The 10,379-nt window shown below is 35.6% G+C and overlaps 1 protein-coding gene across 1 annotated transcript in view; it reads right to left on the bottom strand.

The window, feature by feature from the left end:
- LOC137620851 (uncharacterized) overlaps positions 1–10,379 on the bottom strand; it is a 162,952-nt gene that overhangs the window by 107,459 nt on the left and 45,114 nt on the right. Inside the window, exons 5-6 of the mRNA XM_068351299.1 lie at positions 7,680–7,870; positions 635–795 (exon numbers count right to left, since the gene is read on the bottom strand). The gene's annotated coding sequence lies outside the window, so the exon portion shown is untranslated. The remainder of the gene's footprint in view (positions 1–634; positions 796–7,679; positions 7,871–10,379) is intronic.

The following is a 10,379-nucleotide window of genomic DNA, read 5'->3' as shown; positions in this document are numbered from 1 at the left end:
ACATAGGTACTGCAAAAAGTACAACAAGGTTATTTTTTCACGGTGAAGTATTTCATTCTACAAGAATGAACACAGAGCGTACACAGTAGATTTATACACATCCAAAGTAATCCACACCATCGTGTGTGTATATCCACCATACTCTGATCCAGTGTAGAACATATTCTCACACCTTTAAGACTGCTCATGAGTAGAAGTGACGTAGGACCTGCAAGCACCATAAATAACTAAATAGACTTCAAACACAGGGAAACTTGAAACATGTTCAAAACAAATATTGCCAATAATAGTATGAAAATAAAAAAATGTGCATATATCTCACTCGTCTGAATCATTTGTGATCAAAAGACACCTGCATGCTTTTCTGTATTTAGGACCTAACACATGAACAGGCCCCTTTATCACTAAAGTATTTGTGAACATTGTAGGTTTGAATATGCAGTAAAGAATATGCATGCAGTATAAAATTGATCAATCTTTGGAGATCATCATTTATGCCCAACAATGGACCTGTAGATGAATGAGTTTACAATAATATAAATTGGATGCAGGTGCTCACCATATGGCAATGATTTGAATCGCATATAATGAAACTTTGATACGTAAAGTAATCATGAACATTTTAAGTACGTACACAAATCAATTTCTTCTCAGCAGGGTCGCCATTTTAGATGAGACAGGATTACTTGTATTGGAGATATACTTGAAGCCTTCCATTATAAACTGATGCAGAAATTGTCTTGTATTTCACATCTCCTCTATACTTCAATGGATTAGGCGGTTGACTGCTGCCAACTGTAACACAAAAACAAATTTTTAGTTTCTACAATTAGCCATTAGTCATATGATTCAAACTTCATATAATTCAAACTAAGATTATTTACTGGTTAAAATAGAAGTTTTGTCCATCCAATTCCTGTTCTTTATTGACTAAATCTTCTCTAACTTTAGAGAAATTTATTGCTCAAACACACAACACTACTATCCTTGAAATTAAATTAACTAACTTTCTCTTTTTGTAAAATTATATCAAACATGGCTGAAGATCCTGCTTGTAACTGATGATTGTATATTTATTCACATAATGCCTATTTTAAAATTTATGAGCCTCTAACCATGTGTATAATGTTTTCGGACAAGATCGATTATCTTGGAATGCACATATTTTGGTTTCTAATCATGCTAACTTCACAACAAGCCAAAATTTAGTCATAGGACTAATGAGAAATTTAATTGTTACTTCTTGGAAGCTAACTTTACAGTTTATTAGTTCACAGTCTTCTAAGAAGCCGAATTTAATCTATACGCAAGAAACGCTAAGATTAGAAATAGAGCGTAACAATAGTGTTCAGCCGACACCACTCCAATTAAAGGGCAGGGGGAATAAGTTTCTAAACACTCAAAAGAAAAAGAACTAGAGCTTACTATGAGGAGGATAAAAGCTTTGACATTCTGAATATACATTTTAAATACTGAATCTGATTACACGGACTAATGAAGTAAAAGGTACAGCAATAAGCCAGTAAAGTTACATGGTTAAGAATTTTGGACTCAAATTTGCAAGCTTGAAAAAATTTCATTTATAGAATATTTACAAAGATCACATATGACAGAGACAGTGAAAGATGGAAATGGAACGTTGTTAAAAGGAGAGGAGGCAAGGAAAAGGTGGGCGGAATATTTTGAAAGTTTGCTGAATGTTGAGGATAATAGGGAGGCAGATATAATTGCTGTTCCAGGTGTTGAGGTGCCAGTGATGGGAGATGAGAATGAGAGAGAGATTACAATAGATGAAGTGAGGAGAGCACTAGATGAAACGAGAGTAGGAAAAGCATCTGGTATGGATGGTGTGAAAGCTGAGATGTTGAAGGAAGGGGGTGTGACTGTACTTGAGTGGTTGGTGAGATTGTTTAATATGTGTTTTGTGTTGTCAATGGTACCAGTAGATTGGGTTTGTGCATGTATTGTACCACTATATAAGGGTAAGGGAGATGTGCATGAATGTTGTAATTCAAGAGGTATTAGTTTGTTGAGTGTAGTTGGAAAAGTGTATGGTAGAGTAATGATTAATAGGATTAAGGATAAAACAGAGAATGCAATCTTGGAAGTACAGGGTGGTTTTAGAAGAGGTAGGGTTTGTATGAATCAGATTTTTAGTTAGGCAGATATGCGAGAAATATTTAGCAAAAGGTAAGGAGGTGTATGTTGCGTTTATGGATCTGGAGAAAGCATATGATAGAGTTGATAGGGAAGCAATGTGGAATGTGATGAGGGTATATGGAGTTGGTGGAAGGTTGTTGCAAGCAATGAAAAGTTTCTACAAAGGTAGTAAAGCATGTGTTAGAATAGGAAATGAAGTGAGCGATTGGTTTCCGGTGAGAGTGGGGCTGAGACAGGGATGTGTGATGTCGCCGTGGTTGTTTAACTTGTATGTTGATGGAGTGGTGAGAGAGGTGAATGCTCGAGTGCTTGGACGAGGATTAAAACTGGTAGGCGAGAATGACCATGAATGGGAGGTGAATCAGTTGTTGTTTGCAGATGATACTGTACTGGTAGCAGACACAGAAGAGAAGCTTGACCGACTAGTGACAGAATTTGGAAAGGTGTGTGAGAGAAGGAAGTTGAGAGTTAATGTGGGTAAGAGTAAGGTTATGAGATGTACGAGAAGGGAAGGTGGTGCAAGGTTGAATGTCATGTTGAATGGAGAGTTACTTGAGGAGGTGGATCAGTTTAAGTACTTGAGGTCTGTTGTTGCAGCAAATGGTGGAGTGGAAGCAGATGTACGTCAGAGAGTGAATGAAGGTTGCAAAGTGTTGGGGGCAGTTAAGGGAGTAGTAAAAAATAGAGGGTTGGGCATGAATGTAAAGAGAGTTCTATATGAGAAAGTGATTGTACCAACTGTGATGTATGGATCGGAGCTGTGGGGAATGAAAGTAACGGAGAGACAGAAATTGAATGTGTTTGAGATGAAGTGTCTAAGGTGTATGGCTGGTGTATCTCGAGTAGATAGGGTTAGGAACGAAGTGGTGAGGGAGAGAACGGGTGTAAGAAATGAGTTAGCGGCTAGAGTGGATATGAATGTGTTGAGGTGGTTTGGCCATGTTGAGAGAATGGAAAATGGTTGTCTGCTAAAGAAGGTGATGAATGCAAGAGTTGATGGGAGAAGTACAAGAGGAAGGCCAAGGTTTGGGTGGATGGATGGTGTGAAGAAAGCTCTGGGTGATAGGAGGATAGATGCGAGCGAGGCAAGAGAGCGTGCTAGAAATAGGAATGAATGGCGAGCGATTGTGACGCAGTTCCAGTAGGCCCTGCTGCTTCCTCCGGTGCCTTAGATGACCGCGGAGGTAGCAGCAGTAGGGGAGTCAGCATTATGAAGCTTCATCTGTGGTGGAAATGTGGGAGGTTGGGCTGTGGCACCCTAGCAGTACCAGCTGAACTCGGTTGAGTCCCTGATTAGGCTGAAGGAACATAAGAGAGTAGAGGTCCCCTTTTTGTTTTGTTTCATTGTTGGTGTCGGCTAGCCCCCAAAATTGGGGGAAGTGCCTTGGTATATGGATGGATGGACATATGACAGAATAGAAAGCCAGCTAGATTTTATTTACCCAAGAAAGCTAAAAATCATATTCTAGAAAGTAATCTGTCAGGCAACTAATTTTGTAAGCTTTCAGAAAAATAAAAATACTGTGTTGTAGGTATGAAACTTATCTACGAAAATATTCTGAAAATCTAAGAATGAACGATAAAAATGCAGTTTAACATACAGCACTTCATACAGCAAGATAAATTCTTAGAGCCAATAAAATAACAAGTTTATTGGGGGATAATTTCGGTACATATATAGTTATACGCTAAATCAAGTAAACTTTTACATAATTAAATTTCAAGGAATAATTATCATACCCAAGCAATAAAAGTTACTTTAACTTAGAAAAGACATCCCTTAAAAAATTCCCAAACAATATGACTAACAATTTACTCAATCTTTAAAAACTGACAAAGTACACCCAAGTGACAAACTATTTACTATACTGTAAATCTCTTAGATTAAATGCAACTACACCAAAGATATAAAAAAATTATTTGCCACTAAGCTCTCATTTGGATCCAGTTTTCTAAAACATACTTTGCAGTGCTGGTAAATGAAATTTACAAAGAAAATAATTATATATTTCATTCTAAACATTATGTATGGTGAATGGGAAAAAGCATGAGCGAAACCTATTTGCAAAAAAAAAAAAAAACTTTGAGAAACAAAAGGGAAGTGTATGCAGAAATTAAATGGAAATACTAAAGTTCAACAGAACAAATTGGATAATGGCAGCCATGTTCTGAAAACCTACCGAGAAAAAAAAAAAAAAAAAAAGTATGAACTAAAGAAATTTCAAGTGACCATAGGGCCGTTAGGGGGATCTGGCACCTGCAATTAAAAGAACACTGGGAGGAGGAAAAAGAGTGAAAGCTCAGGACCATCAAGAACAAGAGCATTTGTTAAAGGCAACAAGAAACCCAGTCACTGATAGATCCTGAATAGATGAAAACAAAATATGCATAAGCTGGGACTGTGAAGAAAATTTATGGAAGCTCAAAATAGCAAACAGGGATGGACCAATATAACATGCATAAAGAAGATTCATTACTGGAGCATATGAAATGTAAGGAGTAATCAATTACTGTACAGGATTAACCCAACAATGGAGGAGATCTCTATAATGAAGGAATGTTTTACCCTGTTTGTTTATTAATCTTGAAAAGGTACTGGATTTCACAAGAGTAACAAGACTAGCAATCTGACGGGCATAATGAAGGGATATGGTACTAGAAGACCTAACTACTGATAGTAATAAATTGTAAAAAAATGTATAAAGATCAAGCAGAGAGCAAGTCTTAAAAGATTCCAAGAAAGTCAAAATCTTTTAAAGGATGGGAACTTATTTATGAACAACAAAGCTCAAAATGAGAAATCCAATCAGGAATGAATGAATGAATGATTTAAAGTTTTCAGGCATCCTTGCATGAATGGATGCTGTACTTGCAGAATTTCCACGGTCATCATCACTGATACCTGCTGCCGAAATATCTTTAAGCCTATTTGCACATCTCAGCCTAGTCTGCCTAGCCCTAAGCCGTGCACGATCTGCTTGTTCCAAGTAATTTTCTAATTCCTCGGGTTCGAGTAGCATTTCTAATTTATCCTGCACTTCTTCTAGTTTAAAGAGTCTTTTATCCATCTCTTCTAGAGCTTCTATTAAATCGCTTGAGGTAGGAGGTGGGTCTCGTACTAGTAAGTCCTCTATTCTATTACTAACTCTAGTCACCCAGCCCTCAGCCGCTGCCTTTGCCCTATGTAACTGCTCCATTCTAACTATATCACTGGGTGCAGTTTCTAAAAAGTTACTGATAGTTCTTACCGGGTACTAATAGTTCTAATCCCGGGTCTGGGCACCAAATGACCACTATGGGGACATTACTAGAATCACTAAAGGTATAGACAGTAACTTTCAAGGGTTGAATCAGACGCGGCTCCTTCTCTTTTATTTCCTCTCCGAAAACCACAAACTTTACAAACAATAACATTTAAAATCATCAGAGAAAATAACGTTCACTGATCTCAAATAAACTAAGAATAATGTCTTATAATTTATGTATACTATTTAGCAATTAATTAAGGATCAAATCATTAAAATATATAGAAATAAATACAAGAAACTGTGAGCGAAATAATTTTGGAACGCCAACTTAAAAAACTACTAAAAGAAAACGGTTAACAGCAAATTACTAAAGGCATGACTAAAATGAATGACTAATTTTGCACAACATGATATTAATATTTGACAGAAAGCAAGTCTTAAAAGATTCCAAGAAAGTCAAAATCTTTTAAAGGATGGGAACTTATTTATGAACAACAAAGCTCAAAATGAGAAATCCAATCAGGAATGAATGAATGAATGATTTAAAGTTTTCAGGCATCCTGATCCAATCAGGAAAATGACTTCTGATGCTGGAGATGAAGGTGTAGGGATGAACCTAAATACTTTGAGCATATGTGACAGTTGACAACACTAACAAAAAGTCAGGATTGCTAATATTGCTAAATATAGTCATTGTCAGGTATTTCCTAAGCCAATATCAAAGGGAGAAAAATAGCGAAAATAGGGGAGGAAGCTCAGGGTACGGGTATATTGAGGTGGAAGGACAAGTCAGAAAATAAATATAACACCTGAAGGAGTACTGTACCAATTTTTAAGCAAGAATAGAAAGGATAATGTGTTACAAAAGCAGCAGCACCAGCTTGGTGCAAGGGCATTAAGGTAACAATCATAGGCAAATAAAGCACCTCATCATATTGAATTCATGATTTGTACACAAGACCTATACAACTAGGTAGAGAAGAAGACTATTACCTTTCAATGGAGAAAACTTTGTACATGTTTGACTACAAACTGCTTAGATTCATAACTGTATTGTACAGGAAAGATATAACAGATAAATGTGCTTTAAAAAGGGTATTCATAAGCTGGAAAACATTACACCAAGATGGTACAAGCTTATGATGGCAGGGGGAGCAGAATACTTAACCAGGATCCAATAGAAAAAGGCAGTAGAACAAGAACCAATGGATAGGTTCAAACAATTGTGACAGCATACATAAAGACACGGACTATATGAAAATTCAGGAAGAAAGTATACAAGACAAGAGGAGTGAGAAGTTACTATATCTCTAATCCAAAAAGAATGTTTATAATAATTGATATAAGATAGCTTGGTTATGGGCAAAAAAAAAAATTTCTATTTTAAAACTAATCCAACATAGTAAATTTCCTCTTTTTAATGCAAGAGCCTAAGGTTCTTGAAATACTAGGCCTTACCAATCCCAGACTTAAAAAAAGTTTCAAATCTCAAAGCTAAGCAGTAGAGAGAAATAGTCTCCAAAAACAATCCACGGTCTATCAACATCCATGTAGTTAGTACAAAATGGTATCCTGAAAAGTGCTATATTACACTAAGTATCAAATGGGAAAGTTATAACATATTTTAAGAAAACAAGTCCCTGTATGACTCTTGACAACTAGTCGATAAATTGCCCCACAAAGGCCAGCCTTATGACTTGAGAATACTAACTCAGTAGTTTGTTAAACTACCTAATAATATAACACTCAACAGCAAAAAAATTAGCAATGAGAAAGTGCAACCAAAAACATCAGCTATATATAAGAAAAAGTAAGGACTTTTCTTTTTGGAAAAGGCTACAAAAATTAAAAAGAAACTACAGTACTAATCAAAATCACTTCAGGAGAGAATGAAAAATCTGAGAAATGGATCTCAACACATCCCGGTGAAAAAATTACAAAATAACAAATAAGAAAAAAGAACTTTACTGCCAATTGTTGAAGTGTGCAGTAGAAAAGGACCAGATCATGGATGGAATGGTGAAAATTACGATAAGAAAATGAATTGCTAACACTTTCCTACAAGAATTTACGAGAAATTGACAATATAAAAGCAATTACTGATTATGAATTGTCACAGTAAATACAACAGATTTTAACTAATATATTTGATAATTGGACTTTTTTTCCCTTAAAAAATCATACCTGTGCATTGACAATGTAAATTGTAGGTAAAATAGTCAGTCAAAACAAAGATTGAAAATCAACCTTTGATATTCTAACAAGACATACCTTGTACTCAAAAGTTCCTTAATATCAATAAGGAAACAATGTCTGGAGTTAGATGTACGCATATTGGAGGGTAAAAAGTCTCTCTGAAGATCCAGATAGGAAAAATTTTCCTCAAGCTTCCAATACTTAAGAACTCCAAAACCAAATGCTGTAGTAGATTTTGATTTGACAAGTGACCAGTCATGAAGTTCCTGTAATAAACAAGATTGTTAAAAACATCACTTTTCGCTTTATTAAAATTATAAAATACAGTAAGGGATAAAATTAAAATTAAAAATCATTCAAATTAAAAGACAAATACTTAGCTCAAAATTATCATCTATATCAATATAATTCAATAACAAAAAAGGTAGCGTTTGTATTTCACTATAAACCTAACAGAGGATTTCTTGACTAGCTGACTGGTGAAAAGGATGAGAAAAATATTTGAGAAAGATTAAAAAAAGAACAAACCTTTTGCCAAAAAGAAAAATATCTACCACTTCAGTTACAATATAAATCATCAACTTGAAATATAATTGACTTTACAATATAAAAAACAATCTAAGCTTATGAATCCTTTTCAGAGAATTATTTTTACCCTTCTAATTAACTTATAACCATTCAATAAATTAGGTAATTTGTCCATTTTTGACTATTCAGGAAAACATTTAGTCAAAACTTTAAATTAATTACTCACCTAATGTAGTCTATTGAAAAGACATTAAAATATTTCAATAGTAGTTTTCAAAGTATGGTGCGATCTCAAGAATAAAGTGTCTTGGTTATGAAATTAATGTGTACTGTATAGGGCAAGAGAAAAGCCTCCAAGCTGGAGGAGGAGGATTTAAATCACTAACTGCAGCAGAAGGAAGGAAAATGTCCTGTAAAGCCATTTGAATGAGAAAAAAATGGTAAAACAACAAGGTAGATTGTATACTTGATTTAAGATAAATAGAAAAACGTAAGTTGAACAGAAACATAATGAAGAACTTAAGTATGAAGCAGAAATTTGAGAAATGGAGATTGTTTATGAAAAGCGAAGCTTAAACAGAGAGGAAAAAAAAAAAAAAAAATGACCATGGAAGAAAATGACTGAGTGGATGGTATTAATGAAGGTGTGGCAATGATCCTAACCATTTTGTAGCATGTGTAACAAGTTGCTGATATTGATAGAAATTCAGAATTGCAAAATATAGTAGTATAGTAGTCAGGTATTTCTCAAGTTAATATTGAAGGGAAAAATGGTGAAGGTAGGAGGATGGAAGGTGCAGTGGCAAGCCCATTTTGAGATATTAGGGTAAGTTGGAGACTACATACATACAACACCTATAGGAGCACTGATTTTGAAAAGGGTATTGAAAGGACTGTGTACTACAAAAGCAGCAGTGTGGATGAAGGGCACTAAGGTAACAGCCATGGGCAAAGACAGCGCCCCATCAATAAAAGCAACAAATTTATGAATGGTGTACAAGAGCTGTACAAATAGCTATAGCATGCGACTAGCATTTTTAATGGAGATGGATTTGTACATGTTTGACTACAAAAATGTTAGGATTCATAACTGTATTGCCCTAGAAAAAAATTACAAATACAGTTGTTAAAAAGAAGGTACTGTATTCATAAGATGGAAAACATAATACCATGATAATTTCAGAATCTAAAGGAAAGGAGAGCAGGATACTTGGCAAGGATACAAGAGAATCAAGTAGCAGAACAAGAACCTATGAATCTCAAAAAAATGTAAGAGGACATACGTTGAGACTTGAACAATATAAAAATTAAGGTATTGCGAGGACAAGACATGAGTTGAGAACTTACTTCCCTGTAGAAGGATAATTCAAAAAGCATATTAATAATAACTGATATCAGACAGTTTGAATATTGGCATGGATTAACAAATTTCTACAACTAACCAAATCTTACCAATAAAGGGATTTTGACGAAGGAAAAATCTATTTCTGGGAAGAGGCCTGTGACGCCCGGTGAGAAAGGTCCTTCCTTATACCTTTCCTAATATAAATCTTCCAAATATACTAGAGAAAGATAAAAGCATGGAATGCAGAGGTTACAACCCTCGCGCGAACACCTTGTAGGTGTCGTGTATTAAACAAAGGCGTGTGTAAACCACTATTCACAGGTTGTCTTCCATTTAGATAATCCCTTCATCAATGGGGAGGGCCGTGACAGGCCCTAGATAACATGGTTGAACTCCCCAACGACACCTACCACACGCGCCCTCTAGGACATCCTTCTGCAAGAACATATGGCTTGGCAAGGAAAAAGAGGGGTGGGGTCCGTATCAAATAACCGGGAAGGGTTTCACCGGGCGTCACAGGCCTCTTCCCAGAAATAGATTTTTCCTTCGTCAAAATCCCTTTTCTGGGGGGCCTGTGACGGCCGGTGAGAATGTACCAGAGAATGCCTTCCAAGCCCAATAAATTAATAACATAATAAGGAGAAAACAAACACCATGTAAGGCAATAATATAATACTGTAAGTAAACATAAATCATAAACTAGCCATTGGCATAGGGGATGTAATGCTAAAATAATATGAGGACCAGGGATCACCTGAGTGTCCCGTCGTGAAAGGAATCAACCTTACATGTCTAAGCATATCTAAACTTTACAGGAATGGTAATTACAATAACAGTTAAATCATAACAATTAAACATGGCAAAATAACTTAGGGCTAACGAACCACCCAGGAGAGTGGCGA

Source organism: Palaemon carinicauda, chromosome 27 (genome assembly GCF_036898095.1).
Source record: "Palaemon carinicauda isolate YSFRI2023 chromosome 27, ASM3689809v2, whole genome shotgun sequence".
In the NCBI taxonomy this organism is placed as follows: domain Eukaryota; kingdom Metazoa; phylum Arthropoda; class Malacostraca; order Decapoda; family Palaemonidae; genus Palaemon; species Palaemon carinicauda.
This window is presented reverse-complemented; position numbering and strand designations above follow the sequence as displayed.